Source organism: Leptinotarsa decemlineata, unplaced genomic scaffold, assembly GCF_025532065.1.
Source record: "Leptinotarsa decemlineata unplaced genomic scaffold, Ldec_3_MD MMD2_tig00000035_RagTag_RagTag, whole genome shotgun sequence".
Classification (NCBI taxonomy): domain Eukaryota; kingdom Metazoa; phylum Arthropoda; class Insecta; order Coleoptera; family Chrysomelidae; genus Leptinotarsa; species Leptinotarsa decemlineata.
This window is the reverse complement of record NW_027412540.1, coordinates 416,628-431,098: the sequence shown is the minus strand read 5'-3', so window position 1 is coordinate 431,098 and position 14,471 is coordinate 416,628.

The following is a 14,471-nucleotide window of genomic DNA, read 5'->3' as shown; positions in this document are numbered from 1 at the left end:
CATGATTTATTACTCTACACTCTTTTGAAATAGACTATAACAACATATTCAGTAATAGAATAAAAAACCTAATGAATGTTTTGGTGAATAATACTCTGAAAAACATGCCACCAAAAATATATGATTATTTTGGTGATCACTTGTATGATGAAGATGCCATTGGTGGTCATTCATTGCAGCTATTGAAACTGATTTCAAATAAATATTTCAACATTGGAATTCATCATGAAACATCCTCTAAATTGGATTCATCAACAAAACGAGTTAGGAGTACTTATATTGACAAAAACTGTTTTGTTTCGAAATCAATAAAACTCTTAGAAACTTCGGAGATGAAAAACCAAACACCAAACTGGAATCACTCGCACTCGACGCCCGTTTCACTAACCAAGTTAGCGCTAACTTGGTTAACGAAACGTATGTAGAGTGCGAGATTCCAGTTTGGTGTTTGGGTTTTCATCTTCTTCGAAGTTTCTAATTTCAAACAACTATTTCTGAAAAATATTTCCATTCATATTATCGAGTGGGTTATTTATCAAAATTATTGGGTAGTTGTTTCAATACGATTATATAATACTATATAATTGTAAAAGCTTGATTTTTAATTGACTAGTTTCAATTGTGAACCGACACTATTTTTCATATAATATTATTCGGTATGGATTCATGGATATATTTATATTTGGTTCCTTTTAAAATTGTAATAATTTTTTTTATTGTTGTTATTTTCGTTTATTTTGTATTTTTTCATTTGTTTCATTACAGTTATTCTTTAAACTCGAGTTGTTTAATTTACAATCCTACCTCAGAACAAGAAAAAGATGCCATCTGACATGCAAACAAAGACTTCCTCTTCGTGCAGGAAGCCGAATTCAAGCTTTTGCGAAAGCCTTATGAAGTTGATATAGTTGCAAAATATATCTGGTGATAGCACAAAAATAATAGTTGATGTAAAATCTAACAATGAGTTTTGATTTCAAAGAGAGGCAATGACACTTTTGATGATTTTCGTTGTTAGAGAGAGAAACTCTGCTACGACAAAATAATGGTGGGTTAAAGAAAATTAGACAGTCAAATTGTAAATTCAATCAAAAGGTGAATATTATCTTCTTACTAATTACTTTAGTAACCCATCTACTCCTAAAATTATAAAGAAATACCGTTTTGTGATTGTCATTTTGTACCTTCAATATGATAGAACTAGAATAGATGAAAATACTCAATTCAAAACATTGTTCCTTTTTCCTCTTTTTTCAAATAATCAATTTTCAACAGTTTTTTAAAAGAACCTACTTTTTCGAGTAATTATATTTATTTCGAATACAATGAAGTTTTCCTGTAAATGATATCGGAAATATCTCTAATCTCTAACAATAATTGATGAATAGATCTCTGAAGTTCTCATTAGTATATAACATTTTGCATATTTTCGTTTACATTGCCCATATTGAATTTATTGCGTGCGCCACTGTCGTTGGAGGGTATGTCACAGTCTATCGTAAGATTCCTCCTTCCCCGTAACCCGCTCGCCGCCGAACCGAGCGGCTTCAAAACTTTCTGTGTTGAAGGTATTGGTTTGCCGAGTCCATTTATTTGTCTACGTCCATGGGTGTCACCGCGTTCCAATCTCTTTCTCAATTTGGTGCCTGGTCCGCAAAACTGATAACCAGGTAGATGTAATTCGAACGGAATCTTATTGATAATCGAATTGACGACACCTGCACCGGAGTAAGTCAACATTGAGAATGATTGGGTGATGACTGTGATGTTTTTATTTATAACCGGAGCGCACTCATTGTCCAACATCACATCATGGAAGTCGTTCAACAAGACAAGACATTACCTATTGAAAATTTAGACATTTTGAATGAAGCCAACAATAGTAGTGTAATTGGGAAGTGTCATGTATTCAGTAGAAGCGGCAACACGGCAGCGAATCCAGTTGTCAATCACCCATCACGATGGTGTGCACCTATTGTATACAATCACTATTATTATCCATTATTAATAAATAAAGTACATCAAGGAAGTGATATAGAGAGTTGTCAATGATGCCCTTATTAGAAACAATTATTATTTCACATGGTGACAGCGGTAAAGTGCTCTAAATCACTTGTTTTTGTGTTTGTGCTGCCAGGTTTGGAAATTATTAGGTCAATTGTTGTTGAACAATAGATGTTGCCAAATTTATCCGTTGAAGTCGGCAGTTGATAATAAAAGGGGATTTTAGTAAATTCCTAAAACAAAACTATAAAAGTTTTAACACAATAGGTGATCAAACCAGAGCTCCGGAAGAATTCAGTTTTAGTGGTGATCTCAGTGGAAACTGGAAACTTTGGAAACAAAAATTTGATCTTTACCTAATTGCGAGTGGAAAAAACCTCCAAAGCAGATCCTGTTAAAATAGCTATCCTGTTAAATTTACTTGGAGACGAAGCTATAAAAATCTATAATACTTTCGAGTACGAAGAGGATGAAGAAAGAGAAAAATTGGCCACTATTTTATTAAAATTTGAAGCTCATTTCAATCCGACAAAAAACCTTGTTTACGAACATTTCAAGTTTTTCAAACGGGAACAACTTTCGTGTGAAACGATTGACCAGTTTATCACAGCCCTAAAGCAACTAGCATCTACATGCGACTTCAAAGAAAAAGATGTTCTAATTCGTGATCGGATTGTATTGGGTGTAAAAGATCCACGTATCCAAGAAAAACTTCTTCAAAGCCCTGACCTTAAGCTAGCGGAAGCGATTAATATTTGTAGATCCATGGAAGCGAGTGTCGCCACTCAAAAGGAAATATCGAAAGATACGGTGAGTGAAATAAAAAGGCGTGATTGGAATAACAGTAGAGGTGACAGTGCAGTGTCCTCTCATAGATATAGTCAAGAAAGGGGTTATCAGAGACGTCCAGGCAGCCAAGGCCGATATAGGGGTTCATGTGAAGAAGCCGGTAGCAGTCAGACTATTAAGAATAGAGGTAGTATAACTTGTAGATGTTGTGGCCAACAACATGAACAGGGTAAGTGCTTGGCGGCAAACCGTTTCTGCAATTTTTGCACTCAAAAAGGACACTATCGCAAGTATTGCCCTCGTAATAAAAACCGAGTTTATGAAATTGTAGAGGGTGAATGTGATGAAATTCTTGAGCAAAATGATGTAAACTATCGTGAATGTAGTAATGACTCTATTATTTGGACTATTAGGAGCTCAGACATTAATGCAATTGAATGGTTTGAAAATATTTCAGTATGCGGTGTCAAAACTAAAGTTAAAATGGATAGTGGTAGTATGGTTAATACCCTCAATAAAAATGACTTTTGTGCTTTGAACATACCGTTAGAAAAACTTTCAGACCCTTCAACTCTGTCCTCTTATTCAGGACACAAAATTGATGTATTAGGACAAATTTATCTTGATTGTCAATATGGTGAAAAAATTGGAAAAATTTCATTCCATGTATTGAATTCTAAAATTCAAAGTTCAATTTTGGGACTTTCTGCCTGTCAACTTTTTGGAATTCTTCCAGAAAAATCCCATATTATGTCCTCCATAACTAATAATGAAAATGTTGAAATATTATTGAGTTCATACAGTACAGTATTTTCGGGTATAGGGAAAGTTAAAAAACATTATGATATAGTTTTGTCAGAAAATGCCATACCACATATTAGCGCCCCTAGAAAAATTCCTTTGGCTTTGAAAGAGAAAGTTAAGCTAAAATTGGACGAAATGGTAGCTCAAAATATTATTTCACCTGTCACTGAGCCAACTGACTGGGTACATCCAATTGTTGTTGTTCCAAAACCCAATGGCGATATTAGAATTTGCATGGACCCAAGAAAACTTAATCAGTACATCAAACGGGAAATTTTTGAAATTCCCACACAGGACGTGTTATTTTCCCAATTAGTTGGTGCCAAATATTTCAGTCTTTTAGATGCTTCATCAGCCTTTCTTCAGTTGCCATTAACTTTAGAAAGCACATTTCTGTGTAAAATTACTACCTGTTTTGGTAAATATCGATACCTCAGACTTCCATATGGAATATCTTCAGCTCCAGAAATTTTTCAAAGATGTATCTATGAAATTTTAGATGGCATTCCAGGACACGTAGCATATTTTGACAACATTTTGGTATATGGTCGTACACTTGAGGAACACAATCTTAACCTTAAAACTGTATTACAGAAAATCCAAAGTAGTGGACTTACGCTTAATCGTGAAAAATCACAGTTCTGCGTCAGAAAAATACAGTTTTTAGGACACATCATCAGTGACAAGGGAATATCCCCTGATGATAATAAAACCCGTGCTATCCGTGAGATGAATCCGCCAAAGTGCAAAAAGGATTTGCAACGTTTCTTAGGAATGATAGTATACCTTTCAAAATTTATTCCTAATCTCTCTAATGAAACAAATACATTAAGAAAACTCTTGAGTGACAAAAATGAGTGGGTCTGGACTTTGAACGAACAAAAATGTTTCATTCGTTTAAAACAATTGATTTCTAATGCAACAACGTTATCCTATTTTGATCCTTCGAAAGATGTAGTACTTTCCGTTGATGCTGGACCATACGGTCTCGGTGCTTTCATTAGTCAAGATAATCAGCCTATCGAGTTCGCAAGTATTTCGTTGACTCCATCTCAGCAACGATACAATCATATCGAAAAAGAGCTCTTGGCCATTGTTTTTGGTTGTGAGCGATTCAGATACTATTTATTTGGCTTGAGTGGATTTAAAATTGAAAGCGATCATAGACCACTACTAGGACTTCTAAAAAAACCTTTCGATGACATGACACCGCGAATTCAAAGACTTGCTATGAAACTACTGCAATACAGATTCACACTTACGTTTGTTCAAGGAAAAAATATGCTAATTCCTGATACATTGAGTCGTGACCCAACCGAAGAAACTATAAATACAGACTATCTAGAAACAAATTTGAAGGTATTTTCTGTAATAGTAACCAGACCAGAGAATCAAAAAAGATTACAAGAAGCAATAAATGATGATCCTGAACTCCAAAAAGTTAAATATTATGTCTTGAACGGGTGGCCAAAACACAAAGCGAATGTTCAGTGTGAAATAAAAAAGTACTGGGATATCAAAGATGATATTTTTTCACACAAAGATGTGCTTTTTTATAAAAAGCGGATTATCATTCCACGTAGCCTCAGACAAGAGTTTTTGAACTTGATGCATCAATCTCATCAGGGTGTAGTTGCCTGTAAAAAACGAGCGGAGGAGGCCATTTACTACCCTGGCTGGTCTAGAGATATTGAAAAGCTTGTTCTTTCTTGTCCATTATGTCAATCATATATAAAGTCTAACCCTAGAGAACCTTTAACGCCACACGATATTCCTAGCCTCCCATGGCAAAAAATTGGCATAGATTTTAAATCTATTGGTTCCCAAGATTTTCTTGTCGCCGTAGATTACTTCAGCAAATTCACTGTTGTACATAGAATAACTAATAAGACAGGAGAAACTGTGATTTCTACTTTGAAAAATATATTCTCAGCAAACGGACTACCTCAAGAAATTTTTTCAGACTGTGGACCTCCTTTCACGTCATATGAATTTCAACAATTTGGTAGAAAATATGACATCGTATTGTCAACATCTAGTCCATACTACCCAAAATCTAACGGAATGGTTGAAAGAGCCATCCAAACTGTCAAGAGCTTACTTACTAAAACCATTCAAGATGGAGGGGATCCATTCTTGGCGATTCTCAATTATAATATCACGCCAAAACAACATTTACCTGCCCCTTGTGATCTTCTCATGGGACGTAAACTAAGAACAACATTGCCAGTAAGCCAACAAGTTCTTGCTCCAAAATATTCAATTCAGGGTATAAGAGAGAAACTAAAGTGTCTTCAAGAAAGCCAAAAGACTTACTATGATGTTGGCACCAAAAAACTCAACGATTTTCATTACAATCAGCCAGTATTAGTTCAAGAAAAATGTCGGAAATGGAAACAGGGAACTATTTTGAATAAAACGGGCCCCAATGATTATAATGTTGAAGTTGATAATGCTCATTATCGTCGAAATAGGCAACACCTTAGACCATTACGAAAATCGACATCTCCTACTGAAAATCCCCAACAAATTATCATAAATAATGAAGAAGTTTCCGAACCGAAATGTGAAATTGGCATCCATAAAACTGAGTTCACTAATCAAAGTGAAATCACAACTAGAAGTGGCCGAATAGTTAGAGCTCCTGATAGATTAATTTTGTGAATTTTTTTTTTCCTTTTCTTTTTTTTTTCCACACATGAAACTACCGATTTTTTCATCATATTTGATAAGACTGCTTCAACAACTTTTAATTGTGATATGTGTAGATATAAATTCATGTGTGTATATGGATATTCATCCATTTATTATCTAATTTCATTTATAAATTTCATAGACATACATTTATGGGATAATTAGAATTTTGCTTTCATTTTTTTTTTATTTTTTATGAAAAGGGGCATGTCATGTATTCAGTAGAAGCGGCAACACGGCAGCGAATCCAGTTGTCAATCACCCATCACGATGGTGTGCACCTATTGTATACAATCACTATTGTTATCCATTATTAATAAATAAAGTACATCAAGGAAGTGACATAGAGAGTTGTCAATGATGCCCTTATTAGAAACAATTAGTATTTCACACGAAGCATGGTATATTATTACCCAATTCGTTTCGTACAATAATTTGTGGGCCGAGTGGTTGTGGAAAGACAAACGCTATCTTAACATTGCTATTCCACCCGAATGACGCCAAACTTGAAAATATCTACGTATATTCAAAATCATTGTATTGAACTAAATATAAACTGGTTCAAGAAATTTTCAGTGAAGTCAAGGGGTTGGGATATTATCCGTCCAGGGAAAATGATGATATCATAAGCCCTCACGAAGCCAAATCAAATTCCATATTCATTTTCGATGATGACGCATGCGATGGCCAACAGAAAATTCGTGAATATCATTCTGTATGTAGGCATAAGTACATTGACGCCGCCTATCTTTGTCAGACATATTCAAAAATCCCCAAACAATTGATACGAGACAATTGCACTTTTCAAACAGGATGAAATGAATTTGAAACATGTATTCGATGAACACTTCTCTCCCGACATGTCTTTCGATGAATTCAAGAGAATGTGTGCCGAATGTTGGCAACATCGATATGGAACCGTTGTAATAATGAAAGATTTCGATAAGAATGGTGGACGTTATCGTCAAGGATTCGACAAATATATAAGAAAACACAGTGTGTGATGTAGTATCATTCACCATCATGAAACCGTTGAGCAAAGAAGTTGAAGTTATTCGAAAGAATAAAATCAACGAAATTGCACGCATCTTTCGAAAAAAATATTTGGCTCTGAAATTGGGCAAATCCGAAGAAGATGAGTCATTGCAAAGATTTTTTAAACCTCTGTCTATTCCATTGAGGAAAATAGCGAATGAAACAGCAACACATTCAGCTACTACCCCATTGAAAACTGAGGCAAAAACCGAAGTCAAACCAGAGACAGTGGAAGAGCCTAAAACGACTCCATTCCAATCCCTCGTACATGTTGCAGGTACAGATGAGGATGACGATGATGATGAAAACGTCTTTAGTGGGTATGCAGAAGACGAACAAGATGACAATGTTGCGTCAGGCATAAATGAACAAGTTTTAGAAGAATATATCGATCAATATCCGATAATGTCTCAACCGTACATTAAAAAACATTGGAGAAATGACAAGGAAATCGACAAAGTATACGGTCCCATATATGATGGTGTATCTTCAAAATGGTTCCTAGGTCAAAAGGAAACGATTTTGACAAGCGTAGCGGATATATAAAATTGGCTGGGTATCACTGGAAAGGAACACCCAGTATATATGAACTGTCATTTCTCGACATGCCTGAAAATTATAACACTAAGGATTTGAATGTATACAAAAAGATTTTGAATTTATCGAGCTCCCACAAGAATTCGGCTGGGCATCTAAAAGGCACACAGAGATACAAACAAGTACACTAACATAATCAAACCGTTGTTTCCCACAGCAGGAAATCGTCGTAAAACTGGTACTGGATTTTTTCAACCTAAAACACCTCTTACTAGTACTACTGCAATGACATCATGTCTACGTCACCTCTTGCAATGACATTCAATACGAAACCCATTGAATACATTTATTGGGACGATCCCAACGAGATATGCGAACGTCTGAAATTATTGCTAGCCTCTCGAGATGCAGGAAATACTTCACACAACAATGAAATCATTGCCATTTTGAATGAACTCAAAGAGGCAAAAATAATTCTATAAGATACACTACGTTCCCCAATACATTATTATTTACAAAATGGTTATCGATAAGTTTGCACGTAGCGACAGCAACAGAAAGCGAAAATTGCCACCGCCCTCTGGAGGATGTTTGTTGCATTATACCTCTGATGGTAATATTCATTGTGGTGATGTGAAATTGTGTCATGTGAAGAGCCCCACCACTGATTACGATGTTGCTAATGCAAAGTATGTGGATGGAACCGATAATGAACTTGCTTCATTTATATATCAACTACCCAAGAAACACGAAAAAAAAATGATCCAAGTAAATGAAAAACTAACCAAATTTCAAGGTGAAATCTCCAAACAAATTACCGAAATAAATTCTAAGGTACAATCTACTATCAAGGAAATCAAAAAGATACAAAATGAAGTTCAAGCATAACCATAATAAAAGAGCGGGGTTCACACACCTTCACCATCAGTCGTCATGACTTCCAAAGACAAGATTCAACTTGTCAATGAACTACATAAACCAATTAGAAAAAATTATCCTCGACTCCCTACAGTTATCAAAGGAATAGATGACTTATGACAGATGGACTTGGCTGAGATGAGATCGTTCGCTCACCAAAATCGAAATTTTAACTGATTCTAGTCGTCGTAGATTGTTTTTCGAAATTTGTGTGCACTCGACCACTGAAATCAAAAACGGCAGAGGAAATTACGAAAACGTTTGCAGATATTTAGAAACATACGAAACGTTGTCCAAAAAATTTACAAAATGATCAAGGTGAAGAATTTCACAACAATAAGTTTCAAACTTTGATGAAAAAACATGGAATAAATCACTACAATACGTACAGCATCACTAAGGCTTCTATGGCTGAACGTATCATTAGGACGTTGAAAGAAAGACTTTTCAAATATTTCAGTCTGAATGGCACCTACAAATGGTTGATTGTCTTTCCTGAAATCACAATCCTACAATGATACGCGACACTCGAAGACAACCTTCGAAAATCACCAAAACTAGCGAAAAACAAATTCTCAAATCAACATACACCCATCTGAAAATAGCTGGACCGAGAAAATTCAAAGTCGGTGATGTTCTACGAATCAGTAAGACAAAACACGTTTTTAAAAAAAGCTATACGCCCAATTGGACTATGGAATTATTCAAAATCATCAATGTCAATATTACCAACCCCGCCACCTTCATGCTAGAAGATATGCAGGGTGCACCTATTAGGGATGCTTTTTATGGGAAAGAATTACAAAAAACTGCAAATCCTGATATATAACTCGTGGAAAAAGTCTTGATGAAGAAAAATAAAAAATGTACGTGAAATGGCTGGGTTTAGATATAAAACACAACAGCTGAATCGAAAATGCCGATTTTGTATAGAATCTTATGGAAAACAAGCACACTGACAATGCATTGGGAGGGCCTTTTGTGAAGAAATAATTGTTTGCTCAACAAACGCACAATATCTGAAATGGACCACGTGATCTGAAGCTATAAGAGCGCATGCAAACACAGATGGATATACAGTTTGAAAATGTCTCTCGATAATGGTTACGGTAGTGAAGTTGAAGTAATGTTCGATAGTGATGGTGAAGATTACAATGGAACTCTAAATGCAATAGTTGGAGCAATACGAAATGGCTGCTCGAAACGAACATCAATTGCTCTTGATGGCATTCCCCATGTCATCTTATGAAATTCGATGTGGCTTAAGTCCATGCAGAGACTTCAGCCCATGCATAATTTTGAAGTAGCAGTTCTCTATTCGTTCCATCAAATTAACAAGTTATAAATGGGCGACTCTCATTGACATCCTGCAACAAATAGAGGAAAATTTCTTTGAATCACAAATTGATGAATGTTTAGACGAATATGATCCACTTACAACACGTTGCGGGGATTACATTTACGTCACACAGTACATCGAAAGTAATACCAAACAAGTTTCCATTTCCAAGGACACCACGAACATGGAGCTGTTTCAACGAGATGTAAACGAGATCCTGAATACTCACCTAGGTGTGCTCTCTGACCGTATCGGTATGCTAGATGCTTTGAACTTTCGCGATTATTATCGAGGTGTTTCCAATATAATAAAATCATGGTTACGTGAAAATAAAACTAATTTAACTTTGGAAGAAATCATAGAAGGTTTTTGTCAAGCCTCAGCTTTAGATAGTCTGTATGCTAAGGCTTTACGTGAATATTTATTTTATTATAAACAAAAAATAGTGTATGATTTATATAATAAATGAGAAAATGTTGTAACATTTGTTTCATTCAATGTATAAGGTGAAAAAAAATTCAGCTTCAAAAAGTTATTTGATGGAATGACTATAAAATTTCAATATATTTCATTCAAATTATATCAACGTGTACATGTACAATAATAAATAGTATACAAAAACTGAAATACTCAAACATATTTCTGTTTACAGTCAATTCTTGAAAAGTTGGTGGTCCCCTACCGCTGTTGAAAATTCTCAGAGTAACACACACCTATCAGTCATATTCAAACAAGGACAAAATTTATCAATGATTATTAATTAATTCCATCAATAGAAATAAAATCCAAATGATAAACTCATTTCAAGCTATAGGGTCCCCAAGGTAAATTGGGGGATTAATTTTCGTTTATCGTCGTGTGGACTCAAGCCTATTTTCACCTGCTTGATACTGAAAACGTTGTGAGCGTATGATCCGATAGTGAACTGCTCACATATTTTTTCTTTAAAATTTCTGAGACAATCGATATAATTTTATTTCTGACTACATTATATCGAATTCCCTTTAATTTTTTGATAACTTTTCCACCCTGCACTTTGTAGGTGTACATTTTGGAACGTAACCCTGCAAAGAGCGAGTTAAGTTACTTTGAAGTCGAAAACCGTTTTTAAAAACAATTTATTTTATTCAACGAAAGTCATTTTTGTGGAGGAAAAAATCAGTTTTTTATCGACCTTTTTTGGGTAAATGTTACATTCCACAATCTTTTACGTTTCCGAGGCAGATTGTGGAAGGTAACAATTACCCAAAAAAGGTCGATAAAAAACTCATTTATTTTACTCAAAATTACAATATAAAATTTCTAGAGAACTTCTCACATCGAGATCTGCAAAAAGAATGAGTAAAAAGTTATGATGATAATCGTTTCTGGATCCGGGGTGGGAATCTGCAAGCACTACATTTCCTTGGATATTCTGTAAAATCTCTTCACATAACTCCTCCCTCCTCAGTAGAAAACAATACGGATAAAGGGTTGTTTTCTTTAGGGTCCTTCTGTCGGTTGGTATTGCGATGGCCATTCTTCTTTTTCATCCAAAACCAAAGTATGGCGAATCCGGTAAGAAGTAGAACACATATAGCTACACCGGGTATATTCCAAATTGCTGGGTGTATTAATTGGTTAAGGTATGGCGTTTGGAGTAGCTTGGCTTCTGTTTGAAGTTCTCGTATGGATTGGAAATTGATTGACTTCAGTATCAATGGCTTATTTTCGTGTTGGTCATCATTAGATTTGGAAGCTATATTCCATCTCAGTTTGGGAAGAATAAGTGGGTTTCCCAAAATAGTTTCTTCTTCGTTTCTATAGGTGAAGTTTTTCACAACATCACTGCAGCCTTCTGGAATTTTCAGAAGAGTATTTGTTTCGATTCTGTGTACACTTCTTTTCTCGCAATCCGCTTGGGCAATAACGGATTCACTGGATGGCAGGATTAGGAGAAATCGGTCATTGATTTCTTCTATTATGGGGTGATTCAGAATGGCTTCATTCGTCAGGCAATTGGGTTTTTTGTCTTTCATCGGAGCAATAATACAGGTGTCGATTATAGTTTCGTCATGATGTTGGCACAGGAACACACCATCTATTTGAGGGCATGGTTTATCTTCAAGCTGGTGATATTCGGTACCGAGTATGAGGAAAGGTTTATAGGGGGTGATGATTGTATTTTGGTATGGTAAACTAATAAGATTATAGGTTCGGAAGTCGTCTTCTAGGCAAATTAGTATATGTATTGCAAAAATAATTTTGTATTTCTCAATTTTTACTTGAGTTCCTGCCAGCTGGTGATAAAGGTATGCATTTTGAGTTTTGAAGATCTTTTTATGGCCATAGATATTGGCCATGTGTTCGATAGCACTTACTAAATCGTTAAGTGGAATTACTGAAGGATAGAGATAACCTAAGTTGGCAAACATGATTGCATTTTCTAAATTGTCAAGAAATGTTATCAAACTTTGGCAATTTTCTATTATTTGGCTAAATGCCCCCAAGGATGCAAAATAAGAATATAGATTATTAGTTCGGTTATTGAGCTCTTCTCTTAGTTGGTTAAGTTCATCTCTCAATAGGATTCGATTATTGTGAAGTTCAGTTATGGTTTCATTGTAGTTTTTTATCAGTTTTTGATCAAAAGAAGTCTGTAGTTTAATTTGATGATTGAGAGAATTTTGATTTTCAAATAATGTTTCAATTTGTGAATCGTATTTAATTTCGTCATCATGGTCTAACGTTTCGAAAAGCCATTTACTTGATATGCCTAGACCAATAATTAGTCCGCGTTTTTTGCGATTACTTGAAATTATATTTCTCAATTCAGTTTTTGTAGTGGTAAGGAAATATTTAGCTTGATTAAATGAATCTTTCAGAATGATCTGGTTCTTTTCCAATTCAGTTTTATTATTGATCGATATTATTAGTCTCTCGTAGAAAAATTCAATATTTCTGAGTTGCATTTCTAAGAGAGGGGTTTCAATATAATGTAAAAATGTATGTTTTGTTTGAATGATTCTTGATTTTCCGAGTTCTAATGGTAATAGTGGAGTGTCGAGTTCTTGGATTACAATTTCTTGGCTGTTTATTACCTGGGTCATCACGAGAAGTCGAAGGGATACTATTAGGATCGGTGTTGTCCGTTCTGTCATCCTGTAAAGAACGTCGAGAGTGAATAGGTGGTTTTCTTATTTTTGATTTATGAATTATTGCTGCTGTTGTTGTTTTAATTTTGAGTCCTAGGTCTTTCGAAACTCGTTTTTTAATGTGTCTAGGTTTAGCTTTGTTACGAGCGGCTTCGCGATTTTGCACAAATATATCTTGATTTTCTGTGAACTCTACAGGGTCTTCGCGAGTCTCGTTTCTTTTATCGATGACACGTTCTTTATTATTTTGACAACGTTTCTGGATGTTCTCGTAGGGTGTAACCAACCTACTTTTCCTGTCATTTATGAAGTTATTGATTATGTGTTCGTCCGTTAAGTCAAAAGGGTCTAGTGATTTTGTATTACCCAAGACTACATCGTAAGGGGAGTATTTTGTCAAGGAATGGATTGACGAATTGCACCCTATAATCGCTAGTTGGATTAGTTGTTTTATGGGTGTGTTGGGATGTTGTAGTTTCAGGACGCGAGTATTTTCAAGAAGAGATAGGTGAAATCTTTCAACAGGGCTATTACTGTTCGAATTGCGTGGGGTAGTAACATGAAGTTGAATTTTGTGAAGTTTGCAAAATTCCATAAAGACTTCTGATTTGAATTCGGTTCCACTATCACAAGTAATGGAACATGGTACGCCAAAATGAGTGATGAAAAGGTATAGTTCTTCTATTACGTTCACGGTGTTGACGCTATTTGAGATGTATGCTTGTCCGTACTTAGAGAAGGAATCGAAGATTGTTAGAAATTTCGTCTGTAGAATCTGAAATATATCAATATGTATCATTTCGAAGGGTTTAGTGGGTGTGAGAGTGATGGAGTATTTCATTTTCGGAGGGTGTCTATCATATTTGGCTTGTTGGCAGATATCACAAGCATTTATATACCGGATGATATCCGTTTTCATAATCGGCCATTAATATTTATTTCTTAATGATTGAAATGTTTCGTTTATGCCGCGGTGACAAGATTTACTCTCATGGTGGTATTTCAAATTTCTTTTTATCTCATCTGAGTTTGTTAGGTCTTTGACGAATTTCTTTGAAATAACCAAATGATAGGAATGATTTTTAAATGTATTTTGAAGTGTTCTTACAAGCGTTGGAATAAGATGTTCGATTGATTCTTTGACATAAATACAGAATAATTTTTTCGGGTCAATATAATTTTTGAAGGTGTCAATAATTTCTTTCTCGAGGTTTTTG